The sequence below is a fragment of the Streptopelia decaocto genome (genome assembly GCF_964273445.1).
Source record: "Streptopelia decaocto genome assembly, chromosome: 11".
Lineage (NCBI taxonomy): Eukaryota > Metazoa > Chordata > Aves > Columbiformes > Columbidae > Streptopelia > Streptopelia decaocto.
In genome coordinates, this window is record NC_138666.1 from 20274261 (window position 1) to 20288212 (window position 13952).

At 45.1% G+C, this 13952-nt stretch overlaps 1 long non-coding RNA gene across 1 annotated transcript; it reads right to left on the reverse strand.

Moving 5' to 3' along the window:
- Nucleotides 1-2334: 2334 nt before the first annotated feature.
- Nucleotides 2335-10787, reverse strand: LOC309444665. Its single transcript, XR_014185135.1, has 3 exons — nt 10654-10787; nt 4183-4365; nt 2335-2519 (listed from the first exon to the last, which is right to left on the reverse strand). It is a non-coding gene; the product is annotated as an uncharacterized lncRNA (long non-coding RNA).
- Between the last annotated feature and the right edge of the window lie 3165 nt (nt 10788-13952).

Consider the following 13952-nt stretch of genomic DNA (forward strand, 5'->3'; position numbering starts at 1 on the left):
GTTTGCAATGCCGTTTCTAAGCAGGGAGGAGCAGGGACAGCGGTGTCCTGAAAACATTAAAAATACCCTGTGGAAATTATGTGCATATTTGTAGGAAAAAAAAATGAAGTTCTCCTTTGAAATTTTGTCTCTATATTTTAAAAAACCAAAACAAAACAAGAAAACAAAAAAGGCACCAAATATCTCAAAAAAAGACTTTAATAATAATTTTCTTTGCTGGTGGCCTAGAAATTTTTCTGGATTTGATCCAAAATGAACTGCAGACAAACGTCAACTTAGTCCTGACATTGTCAGAAATGGATTTTCTTCCTTTGTGCTGCCCCATAGATAATCAAATGCACATTCAAAATACATAATGGTCTGCTAGTTTGAGATTATTGCTCGATCCCACGGCTGTGGAAAAGCAGCGGAGTCAGCCAGCGCTGCTCTGGAGCGCATCGGCAGCACGGGCAGGGCCAGAACTGAAGACACTGCAATACCTCCCCTTCACCTTCCAGCTCCCAGAGCAATAAAACCTCTCTGTGCTAAATTAGACTATTGATCAGCGGCTACCATTCCTAATGGACATCCTGTCTCGCACGTCTGGGATTAGGATGTTCTTTCTACTGCTGGATAAACTTAGTACAGTACAACTGCTCCTTCTCTGCTAATGACTGCCTAGAAGAAGAAATATTTCCTGGTTGCTTTTGCTTTGTGTAAAATCTCACCGAGAAGGCTCACATGAGAGGAGCCAGAAACACCAATTTGTGATCCAGTGCTATCTGATCACGCTCAATCTAACTACCAGGTATGGGGTTTATTTTCTATGAAGGGATGTTACATCATCAAACCACCATCTGCAGCACGTTATAAGATACTTCGATAATTGAAGCTACCATGTCATAATATTCATTAGAAAGAAAAGGAAAAAAAACATGAAGTCAAACCTTTCTTCCTGGTCTGGTGATGGTCAAATGATAAGCAATAGTCACCCCACGAAACATCTGAAAAGGTATTATACCACAGACTGACTGTCTGCATCAAACACAGCCCCTCTGGGCAAACTATTAGCTGGGGTACCCCAACACGAACTCCAGCTCTCCGGGATTACATGAGAAACTGGGCAAGAGACTGCTTGCCCTGTGACCCGAAACCCACATGTGCGCTCTCCCTGCCTTCTCTAAAGCCCACGATCAGTGGTCAAATGGATGTCGAGAGAGGGTCTTTTTACTCTGTAAGTGTAAGCTGCTTTCTATCGTATTGCGGCCTGCAACTCAGCACATGAGATGTACTACGGCACTATGAGATAGTGACAGCTGCTGAAGAAGCGCTGTGTTATAAACATGCAATGATGCAGTGAACTGGCAAACCCATATGGCTGGAAACAAGATGAGGAGGAAGATGAAAAAAGTATTTCAGATATTTTTTGAACAAAGTATTATATATACTCAGTATTTTGCTTCAGCTTACGTGCCCTAATTACAGCTTTTTTTCTTTAATGGAAAAAAAGGTTTATATACACATATATACATACCTAAACATATATATATGCACAATATATATATGTAGTATTATCCTAGAATTGATCTACATGTGCCTGGAGAAGTAGAGGTGGTATTTTTATACTGTCCCATATTTCTGCTTCTTATTTCTTCAAGCTCTTTGGCTGAACAACCAGTGTCTTGAGTTGCCACAGCACTAACTCCTTCAAGCATCCCCCTAAAGCCTATGGGCAGACTGCCCCCTCCCTTTTTCTGCGCATATGGATAATCTCTGCACATACACACCAGGGAAGGGTCCATCACTCGCTCTGCAGTGTCATCTGTCACGGAGGATTCTCCGTGTGTCAGAACAGATGAGTGTGGACAGGGTGGACGTAGGACATCACTGAGGGAGACCCCAAAACCACACGGGAATGTTTATACAGCTTACATACGCCCTCGTAATTGACAGATCTCAGCAAGCATACGCATCCTTTGCTTTTAAAAATGCTGATAAATCCAAGCCCATGACACATGCTGCTTAGGGAAGCAAGTGTTATGGCTTTTTAAAGAAGTAAATGAGGAAATGGGAACTGGAAGTGATATCCCTGCCCGTTTCCAGAGCTGGCGGCCGCAGGTGGCTCCCGGCCGAGGGCGAGCGCCGAGCGAGGGGGCACAGCCCCCCGGCGCCACGCGGCAGCGGTGGCCATCCGGCCTCTTCTCGCTCCAGCCCGTTTTGCTTGGTTCCGAAGTACAAAAAGAAAAACCCAATTTCATCACACAGGTTCAAACTTAGAGCCCAACAGTGGATGGGAACATACGCTGAAGCCCATGAGTCTGCTTTTTTGTATGGCAGTTTTCCACCCACCTTTAATCAATGACGTCTGAGAAATGAGGACTCGACGAGTACGCGGTCCAGCACTGGCACCGCTTCCCAGTGCTCCATAATCATCCTCCGATTTGTATGGACAGTTTTCTCCTCAGTGATTTTTTCCTTGTCATTTAGTGCCACTATTTCAGGTTTCCTCTTGCTGAACTGCTGGAGTGTCATCAGTGCCTCTATATAGAGTAGGAGAATATATTTGGAAAGCTTATTTCCAAGGGCCATTGGAGATGACTAACATTTTTACAGTGCACAAAAGAAGAGAAAATAAATTTAGGAGTAGCAAATAGAGCCACTGTGTTATTTCCTTCCCTGTAAATAAATAGCTGTAACACTTCTATTCCAATCCTGGAGCTGGGTATCCAGCATCTTTGTGGGGAAGGCACATCTCAAACAGCCATAAATGTTCACCTAAGACATTGACAAGGAAGGTTTAGGACATCACAAATTATAGGGAACATGAAAGAAGCCCTGCTTCCCTTGAACACACCACCTGTTTAAGCACCTGAGAATAATTATTCACTGCACTTTACCACTACACAGACAATAAAGATCCTATGGTAATGTCTTTGTTTAAAATCAACTTTATGGCTCAGAAGTGTATGTAACTCCTAATTGATACAACACACACAAAATGACATCTTCAAAAACATGGGTCCTGCACATCAGGCTCCAGCACAAGTCAAACCATTTCAGCTTTAGAATCTAATACTTCAGGAACTGAGACCTAAGATCAGAACTTTATTCCTTCTAGTCTTCATTCTGGGTTCCGTCACCTCAGTACATATGTGTATAAGGATTTTCTCCCTCCTCGGCTGAATGCCTATCCAATGGAAAACGAGGGCAGAGCCCACTGGCATTCATCCTAACGCTGCCCTTGTCCAAGTCACTAGAGATCTGACTCGGTAAGAGCAGCCAGAACTCGCTTGGCTGGCCCCCTCCCTTTGCTGTGCAGAGGGATAATGTCTATATGCACCAGGGAAAGGGAGACAGGAGACAGACCGCATGGCAGGCAACGCGTGTCCTTATGCCTGTCCTAATCAAGATGGTCAAGCCTCCATTTCTCTGTGCGGTGCCTGATTTACCTGCCTACAGAACGGGAACCATAGTATTTCGCATCATGGTTGATCCCAGTTATAACTTAAAATCCTTATGATACTTCCACAGAAGTGTAAAATATTGTCTTTAACAAGCACTGCGTAATTTAATTTTGAACTATAAATTTCACAGTTTCCTTACGCTGGTTTGATTTGTTTCTGAGTCGTGTTTGAAGATGTTCTGAAACCAGTTAACAGGTGTTCTCCAGTGATCTCACATTGAGTCTTGTTGCTGGCACCTTCTGTAAGTGAACGTTTCACCAATGTGGAAAAGCTTCCAGGCACGTCTGGTCTGAGTCACTGGAAGGCAGGTGCACCCCATCGCCCCGGTGCGTTTGGAAGGCGACCCGCTGCCCAGGACTGCACCTGCCTTAGGTGGACAGGCCTCGGATGGTTCCGAGCAGCAGGAGGAAAGGAGACCAGGCACTTTTAGCCTTTCTCTGAATCATTTTAATGTCCAATCTGGACTTTTCCCTTATACACTGTGGGGTCAAATATGAGTAAAGTTTCCTTGTCTGCTTTACAGCCATCATCACGGCACCTTAGCCCTCACCACACAGCATGCGATGGTACTACAGCAGAGTTCACACTTTCCATAACACTTCTTTTTAGTCATGTACGAAGCTTGATGACTTTTCTCTGCTTTCTAAGCTGAGGAAAATACCGGGAACTGTCCTCTCCCCACCCCGCTTCCTTTAGAGAAACCCCAGCAGTCTTCACAGAAATAGGAAATGACTGTTACCTTCATGCTTGTGGGTTTTTAGGTTATAGCCTTCTTTCCTGTTTAAAAAGTTGACTCTTCCTTCTATTTCTCTGTTTGCCTCCATCTTCCAACTCTATTTGAACTGACTCTCCTCCTTCTTTTTGGTCCCACTTTGAACTCAGAGGCCTTCAGTCACCACAAAAGAGATGCCAAAGCTAAGACCTTAAAAGAGACAGAGGAATGAGTAGAGTCAAGTTTGGGTATTTTTATGACAAGAGAAATTCTCAAGCATTGCTTCTCCAGAGGAGAAGTGCTGGTGAGAGGAGAGGGAAGTCCTTGTCCTGGCCAGGGCACAACTCTGCCCTTGGTGACCGGGTGCGTGGCTCTGTCCCCGCGTTGCTGGGGCGCAGGGACACCTCGGGCCCGCAGAGCTCTCGCTGCAGAGGCTGCTCCCTCGCCGCGTTATAGAGGAGGACTATGTGGCATCGCCACAGCAATATTCACAGGGCTAGACTGTCATACAAGGAGAAAGCCACCGTGCAGTGTCTGCTGTCATCATTTCACACTACGGGAAAGGGACTAAAAACAGTAATTAAGACATAAGAATTTGCAGCATTTTGCATTTTCATTACTTTTTTCACTGAGTAAAAATAAGTCCTTCAAATACTAAGAAATCATGCAGCAATTTAATATTACTTGCAGTGCTTTACGTGGAAGATTTCCACAGTATTTGGTTGAGGATACAATCTGCCCTGGCAACGATTGCGGCTGGTTATTTTTCCAAGTGAGTGAAAACACAGATAGGAGCAGAAGTTACCGCAACCACTGCTGCCTCATTTACCTCTGCAGTCAGGTTGCTACTGGTACAAGTGCTCGGTTTTATACAGGAAATACAATTGCAGGTGCAAAGCTTCAAGCTCCTGTTTACACCCGCCAGCGGGAGGCTCACCTCCTTAAATGCATCTGTCTATGTGCAAAGCACTCAGAAATTGCCATAGTAATGACACCTTCCCCAGTGCATACATAAATATTGCCATGTCCCTTCTGCAGAGAAGAAAGTTAGTGCAGGAGTAAAAGCACATAACTTCAGTGACAGCAATGGAACAAAAAAGCCAGGGTTTTCAGGAGTTCCTGCTCCTTAAGACTGTTTCTCCATTTTAATTTGCTTTTAAAAATAATTAAAAGCATTGAGAAACTTTATAAAAACCCACAAGAAGCTTTAGTGACTCTATTTCATATTTGTTTGTTCTACAGTTGCCAGAAGGTCTTTCGGTCTCCTTGTCATTTTGCACTATATGACCTAAGTAACACTGATATTTATTGCTCATTTTCATTTAGCTCTTTGAAGACCAATCCACTTAACGATCAGAAACCTCACACAATTTAGCAGATAACATCACTGCAGAGACTTGTTGGGAAGCTTTAATAAGTAAAATGAATACTAAGAGGTGGGCTGGGGTGATTGCTGTGTTTTAATCCTAGACGATAACAATCAGAGTCGTACCTGCCCATTCTTGCTCGGCGATTACAGAGACAGAGCAGTTCAAGTGGACACAAATTTTAGGGGATGTTGTTACAGTGACTACCTCAAGCACTTGTAAGACACACATTATGGTAATTACACCTGCCCTCAGCGTCACTTGTATTTACCCCCCCCAGCTTCTCGTGCAGTCGGCGAATCCTCAGGACCAGAGCCCTTCGGAGCAGGTAATTGCGCAGGTCCCAGCCAGGAGGTGCAGCGCAGGAGCGAAGGGAACCTGAACGAGGGTGACCTTTCGGGATATAAAATACTTAGAGTATAAAAGGGAACATAATGGATTACAACGGGGAGTATAACAGAGTAGTGCCTGTACACACAGGCAGTGAAACTCGGTAACTTGCCCAAGGTCGTGCAGGAAATCTGCAGGAGGGCAAGGAGGAGAATCTTACTCCTCCCATCCTCAGTTCATGCCCCGACAGCTGGATGTGGCGCTGTGACATATGAAAATATGCCTCTAGTCCCACTGCAAAATGCTTCAAATTACAAACTTCCTACTGTTCTCCGAGAGTGTATTATTTGTGGAAACTTAAAAGAAACCAGTCTCTATATAACAACCATGGAAACTTGTTTTCTTGTAAAACTAAATAAAGCAGTATTTATATTATTGTCATAATATCTCTGGTTCTCAGTGACAGGGTGACCCCCCCCCTTGGCATACGGAAATGGAGCAATTAATGAGTAATGGACCGTTTCCTGATAAGCATATGCTGCAGCCCATCTTTTGTTCTCAGATCTTCAGGGACTATCTCTTATCACAGGTCTTTTCCCCTATGGAGAAACCCTTGGAGGTTGCTTTAGGTAACGCAGCAATGGGTGATTTTCAAAGCCAACCTAAAGAGTCTTTTCAGCACTTCTGAGTGTGCCATTAGTGGATGACTGCATAAGTAAATGGTTTGACTCACCCTCAAAGAGTTGTAGGGTTAGAAACTCTTGGGTCTCAGACCTCTCGTCACCAAATGAAGTAATAGGCACCACCTCATTGTCATGAGCACCTTGAAGTCTCATTTGAAACACTGGGTTCTGTTCTATAACCTGTGGTCTTCGCAGGAAATACCACTTTGACGGTTGAATTATGACTCGTTACCTATCAGAAAAGTCCAAATCCTAAGGTTTTTTGTTTTGGGGGATGCTCACCTTTCATATACAAACAGATGGCATCGGAACAACAGGTCTCTGCGCACAAGGCAGAACTTTGTGGATGTGACGCTCTCCAGCCAGCATAAAACAAAGTAAAAACAGATTGAAAACTTTCATTACCCAGCAATGCAAGTCACAACAGCAGGGTTAAATCTGTTTCTATTTAGACAATATCTGGAACAGCGTTTTATTATACAGCCTGTAAAGCACTGCCTGTGCATGGGTGGAAAGTACATTGTCTCCTTAAATAAAGAACTGGGGCAGGATTGTTTGGCACTTTCTTTTTCTCCTTCTTTTCTCTTTAACCATAAATACAAAGTAACCATTTCTCCATAACATTGAACTCTTTGTGGCCTTCCTAGAAACAATAAAAGCATCCAAAAATAAACATCTACTTAGAATAAATATTAACTCAGAAACTTTTAAAATATGAAGAAAATAGTCTCCACAACATCGTTTCTTCCCTGATGATGCAAAAGCCACCCCACGGGGTTTAAAACTGAGGGATTTAGAGGCTTCAGGGTGTCTTATGATGCTCGGTCTGAGCAGGCTGAATGCCAGGCTTTGTGAATGGCTCTGTCTTAAAAGACAGAGTCCTAATCGCTTTCAACTTCTCTAATTCTTCACATTCCTTCCTAGCAAAATAACTGCCTGCCTTATAATGGCAGGAACATTTGGAGACTAAAAGAAACAAACAAAAAATAATCAATTTTCAAGGTCCACTTGCAGACGGAGGAACTGTTTATGAAACATTTACTGTTCAGTTGCAGGAGAAAATCTCATCTTAATGGCAAAAGGGGAAGCATGGAAACACTGGAGAGAGGTTTTTTGGGGGTGGGTGTGGGCATACAGACTCAGATGACTGACCTTCCCAGCAAGTAGATCCCACCAGCGGCTCACCCAAGGCAATGGGAGCGAGGGATCCCACCAGCGGCTCACCCAAGGCAATGGGAGCGAGGGATCCCACCAGCGGCTCACCCAAGGCAATGGGAGTGAGGGATCCCACCAGCGGCTCACCCAAGACAATGGGAGCGAGGGATCCCACCAGCGGCTCACCCAAGGCAATGGGAGTGAGGGATCCCACCAGCGGCTCACCCAAGACAATGGGAGCGAGGGATCCCACCAGCGGCTCACCCAAGGCAATGGGAGCGAGGGATCCCACCAGCGGCTCACCCAAGGCAATGGGAGCGAGGGATCCCACCGGTGGCTCACCCAAGGCAATGGGAGCGAGGGATCCCACCGGTGGCTCACCCAAGGCAATGGGAGCAAGGGATCCCACCGGCGGCTCACCCAAGACAACGGGAGCGAGGGATCCCACCAGCGGCTCACCCAAGGCAATGGGAGCGAGGGATCCCACCAGCGGCTCACCCAAGGCAATGGGAGCGAGGGATCCCACCAGCGGCTCACCCAAGGCAATGGGAGCGAGGAGCGGGCGCTGCCACCGCTCTCACAAAGCAGAACATGTCTGCTTCCCTCAAAGGACTTGGTTTAGCTTCTAAAAACATCCCTGGCTTCGAACTGGACAAACCCCGACCGTGTGAGCAGAGCCCACCCGACCATCCAAGTGCTTCTCCCCGGCCGGTTTTGGTTTCTGAACCAAAAATCTCCTGCTGGGTTCTGACTCACCACATTTCACAGATTTCCCACTGACAGGGGACAAGAAACTGAAATTTCAAGCCAATCTTTCCAAACAAGGCCCATTCTCGGCCTCTCCCCACGGTTTACACACAGCTTGGCACGGTTCTCGCAGCAGCGGCTCGTTCACATGGCTCCCGCGCCGCTCCCAGCTCCGCACGCCCTGCGTCCCCATCACAAAACCCGACACCGCGTGGAAACACTTCCAATCAAAACCACATGGATTCATCAGACTCTACTGACCATACTTCTGATAAGAGCCAGGCATTTCTCTAAAATTACCTATCTCCTGCCCCTAAGGTTAGAGGTTGGGTATTTTGTTAGCCTTAGCACCTCCTGGATCTGGTTTTGATCTTTATCTTCTATAGTAATATTCTAAGAATTAAAAAGAAAAAAAAAATCAACAGCTTTTATTGCCTTAATTTGAAAGCAAGACTTGCTTTTCAATTCCAGTTAAATAATTCATTTAAATCTTGCCAGAGATGTCGAAAAACTAATGTGTACAGATGAGAAGCAATCTTTCTAAAAATATGAATGGAAAACATCCAGTCTTTCCTGTTATGTTTATAGTTTTTCCCTTACAGCATAACATTAAAATTACCAGCTCTCATGTGGTATAATTTGGTTACATCCCCTAAAGACACATGAAAATAGTCCCAAAGGAACTATTTACTTCAGTGAGAATGGAAGGTGCTGAGTGCGTCACTCAGGAACATCTATTTTTTGGTCATTAGTGGGTGGGAATATTGGTTTGTTGCCTCCATCTCCCCAGACCTTCCTCCCATACACATCGGGATGGAGCCAGGTGGGGTGGCCCAGCTCACGTGCCACTCGTTAGGTCCTGAGGTTGTGAGAGCAAAATATAGTTGTCCCCAGACTAGTAACGCAGTGAGAAGATCTGCACACGTGTAGCATATCCGAGATGCAGCAATGACCGGAGCTCAGCTCTCCTGCCTCCAACAGCCACATGGAAACCACAATGTTCCTCGTACTATTCCCAAAGCGATAAGGGAAAACATTCAGAAGCCTTCAGCAGTGGTCTAAGTCTGCTGTCCTTGGGGCTAATGCCAAAAGGAGCGATGTTGGCTGGAGGGCTCTGGAAAACCTGATCTGCTCCTCGCGAGCTGCTGCAGACCCGCTCTGTGCACCCCCCGGTCCGCACTGCGCTCCCGACCAGCCCAGGAAGAGCTGGGCTGTACTGGTGCGCGTTGTGCCACCCCACCCGGCTGCAGGCAACACGTTACCATGTGCAACAACAGCAAGAGTCCAGAATAAACACATTAGACATCTTCAATTTGCAAGTAAGTGCATGAGCTATTAGGCCCTGATACAGTACAACAGATTAGTTCAGTGCTTAACTTTGAACATACAAATAATATCACTGAATTAACTTTAACAAAGTTATGTTGCATGCTTAACATTAAGCTTATGCTTAAGCAGCTGATTAATTATCTCCCTATGTACTTTAACTCAAGTTTGTTTGGGGTTACTCCACACCATCTTACACAGATATGCAAGAGCACAGCTTCTCTAAAACAACACAGTGATTCCAGTGTTTGCACACTGGGAAACTAACAGATAAATGCCCGAGAAATTGTTTTCCCATTAAATACGACCCTGAATTTCTATCACTACATTTATGCACAATTTACCACCTGAGAAGCTGAAAGTGCAGATCGCAAGACCCCAGAGTTTCTGGATGTCAGCTCGGTGCCGCCAGGCTGTGAGCTGCATCACCGCTCCTTAACGCAGAGGCAGACGCCCCAAGCACAGTTCTGAACATTCGCATACACTCTTGCTACAGCTGTTTAACCAAACAGTTGGGGTTTTACACATGACACTTTCATGGTCTTCACATTTTAGTGCTAAGTTTTGTCAGCTTCATAAATTGGTCCATCATGGGTAGGCAGAAGACTTATAGAAAGCAGAAGCTCTTTTGTATTGTCTTCAGGCTCTTGCTTTGGAATAGTTCTGCTACATCTTTACAGATGTGAAATGGGACATGGTGGGGGAGAAGTGTGAGCAGATTGGTTTTTACAGACTCATTCTCCAAAGAGGAGTCAGGGAATTAATTCTCCAACCAATCACATGGGTTTCAGTGGGTTGCACTGCCTTGACAAGGAGGGGTTATTCTTAGTGATGCTTTAATTATTCAATCAACATCACTTTCCTATTACTCCTTCTTTAAGGTCACTTACCTGCAGCCGGACATGAGCCCCAGCTCCCGGGCTGAAGAACAAGCGCCCCACGTGCAGACAGGAGCCCCAGCTCCGTCACCTGGCCCGCGGTACAGCTGAACCGACACAGGTGAGCTGCAGATCCCTCCCCTTGCTGAAGAGGAGAATTTGCGACCCATATGGCGACTCTCCTCTTGCCACCTGGAACTCCCTTCCCAGAGCCCGGCAGAAGGACTCGGTCCTCGTAGCTGTTTCTGAAAAGTCAGTTAAAAAATCCAATAATTAGCTGAAGAAACTAATTGCTAATATTCTGATAAATAAAAAGAAAACAAAACACTTTAATGATCTGTTGCACACTGCTCTAAATGTATATTCAAATAAAGCATGTATCTTATTGAACACATCCAGCACTGGGCCTTCCAGATTCAGTGTAAATAATTAGACCTGTCTCTCTTTAAACAAATTATTGGTGGGGAAAGCTTTAAAATATTTTCTTGTGAAATACAGTGCTATTTCTTTAAATAAAGGGCTCTGGCAGTTCTGTGAGGCAGTTAGCTTAGCACCATTAATACAGAATACAGTCTATCAGCGTTTTGTGAACTCTCCATGACCCTGGTAGAAAGCAACGCCTTTAGCTTATACTTATGAAAAATATTATTAAAAAATGCTGTTGAAACGTAAGCATCGTTTATAGTCAGTTTGAAACTGGAGCGATACTGCCAGCTCCATCAAGCATTTCACCAAACATGGGAACCACTCATCTTCCTTTCTCAGGGACCAACTCCGGGAGCTAGAAATGGGAGCTTCCCAAAACACCTCGGTTGTGTCCTGCTATGTACACTCACAGGTTGCTCTTTTATTCGCTACGTATTTCACCTTTCATTAGAAATCTCTCAAAATTGGCTTATACAGTAAGCTTTTAACTCACCTGTTTTGCAACAATGTGTGCGATGCAGATGAGCACGTCCTGATGTGCCAAGACGTGGCCTTCCAAGGTCACGGCTCCCGCCTTGGAGAAGGGCATCTTGGTCAGGAAGGATCTGGGAGGGGAAGTCCAGGGCTGCGTCTGCTCTTCCTGCCTCCACGGGAGGAAACTTCACACTTCTCTGCCAACAAAAGACAGTAAGTGACTTATCGTGGTCGTTCACACACAGACCCTTGGCTTGCTGAATTAACAGCAGCAGTACTATCCACAGGATTACTCCTGCGTGTAAGGGCTGTCCACCAAGGAGTACACAAGGTCATACAAGAATATGAGCCCTTTGAAGAATTCGAGGTGACTTTTTGCCATGATGTGTAGTTATCTAGTCCAGACCCATAGCACTGCAAGTGCCCAATTAAAATGCCTGCATTAGAATATTTGTTACCTTGGGCTCATTTTAGAGCCAGTAGATGGACAAACACCCACAGAGGACAAATGTACTTTGAGATAGCAGGGCCTGTCTCTCCCAACTGGATATACAAGGGAACTTATGTGACTAATTTAGGCTACTAATTTAGACATTTCATTTAATCCAGGCCTTAGTCCAAGCTTTGGCAGTTGTGAACTGAACTCAAGAAGCTCTTGCAAGCTCCGTATTTATGTAACATTCAAGAAATGCATCTGGGGACAGAGGCTGAGCCCTGGGCACCGGTGCTTTCGTGGATCGAGCGCACGAGGGTTGCCTGTCTGAGCCTCAGAAAAGGGGTTGTGCACATCTGGAACAGGGCCACCTCTGGAAGCCGAACCCGGCCAGACCAGTTAGCAACATTTTCATGACAAACGCAGCAGTGCGTTGCTTGGGCCACTGGCTGATTATAATAGCTATGAAATTACCCAATTTAGTTCACCGCGTCAATAAAATTTATACAAAAATACCACCAGAATCTTGGCTAGCATATGGATAACTGTATGAAAGTTACCCAAGCCAATGTGACAACCATTTAAGAGGACTAACCTCTGTCATACGGTTTTCATTTTATGTGCATGCTATACAAACACAACCACCACAAATATGCATTACAGGCTGCCTGGGACTCACTACCGAGGTGAATTAGCACTGTAGTCTGACCTGTTGAAAAGCTTAACCTTTAACCTGCCAGGCAATGGCGGCTGCAATTTGCAAGCCATTCTTGTGTTGAGTGGCTGAAAACATACTTATTTACTCGTGTAAAGCCATAAATGAAATGGGCTGGGTGAGCTCAGCTTACTTCCTAGTTCACAGACCATGGCGCAAAACACTACCACATGTTCAGCGAGTAATCCAGCGTGAGGGCTGAACACTGCTGCACCGTGACCCAAATTCACTTCTCAGAGAAAGAGGAGTTTCTTCTCATCCGGAGCAAAAAGGAGAGAATTCAAAGTGACTTCCTTTTTAAGTCATTTCCCACTATGCTTCCAAGAAAACGAAATTCAAAGAAACTGAAAATAAGTCATTTATCCTCATGAAAAATCTGCATAAGCTTATAGCTTGAGAACTGAAATCCTCTGCGTAACCGCACTGATGTTCTTATGAGACGTCTGTGCTTCCTCTCGCTGCCCGCTGGTGAGTCTCAGCTCTGCAGGGCAAAGCATTAACTCACTCACTTCCCCATCTCATCTGCAAAGGCTGCCAGTGGTAATATTTAGGATTAACTGGAGCAACAGAGTTGGGAGGTGGACAGAAATGTCATTTCCTGCTCACACGTTTTGCAAGATTTATCACTTATCAGTTTTTTGAAAGATGCATCATTTCGGGATGTGAAGCTCTGCCATGCTAGACCTGCTCTTGTCTATCAAATGAAACCAAATCAGGAGATAACCCAGGTTTAGCAAACTGGATGTTTTGTAATGGAGATAGCTGGATAATAACTATTTCTAGATCAAAGTCAGTGACTAGGCGTTGCTCTTGGCTTGTTGGCTTTGCTGCCTGACTGTACAACCACAGGTAGGCTTGCGTTGTGAAATTCACATCAGGATGCAAACTCCATAACTTGGGAAGGGTTTAGCTGCAGCGACCTGGTACGGTTCACGCAGAAGTATCAGGAATCAGGATGCTCAGAAGCAGGTCTGCGTATGAATTACGGCCAGCCTGACCATACGTTGCAGTTTTCGTCCATCCTCAACCCCGCTGCACAAGCAATTGCATCCCAGAGGAGTTTTCTGATGAGTCTAAAGCCACATTTTGTGTTTCTTTTCCCCCTTTCCCTGTACTTACAGCTGTCTGTTGCACAGACAACAAACATACCTATCACAGAATTCTTTCATTACAGCAGATACTTCTGATTTTTGTTTCATAATTTGGTCTTGTTTGATCCTTCCCTCTCCTTTCAGGTCTCGCAACAATTAAAAAAAAAAAAAA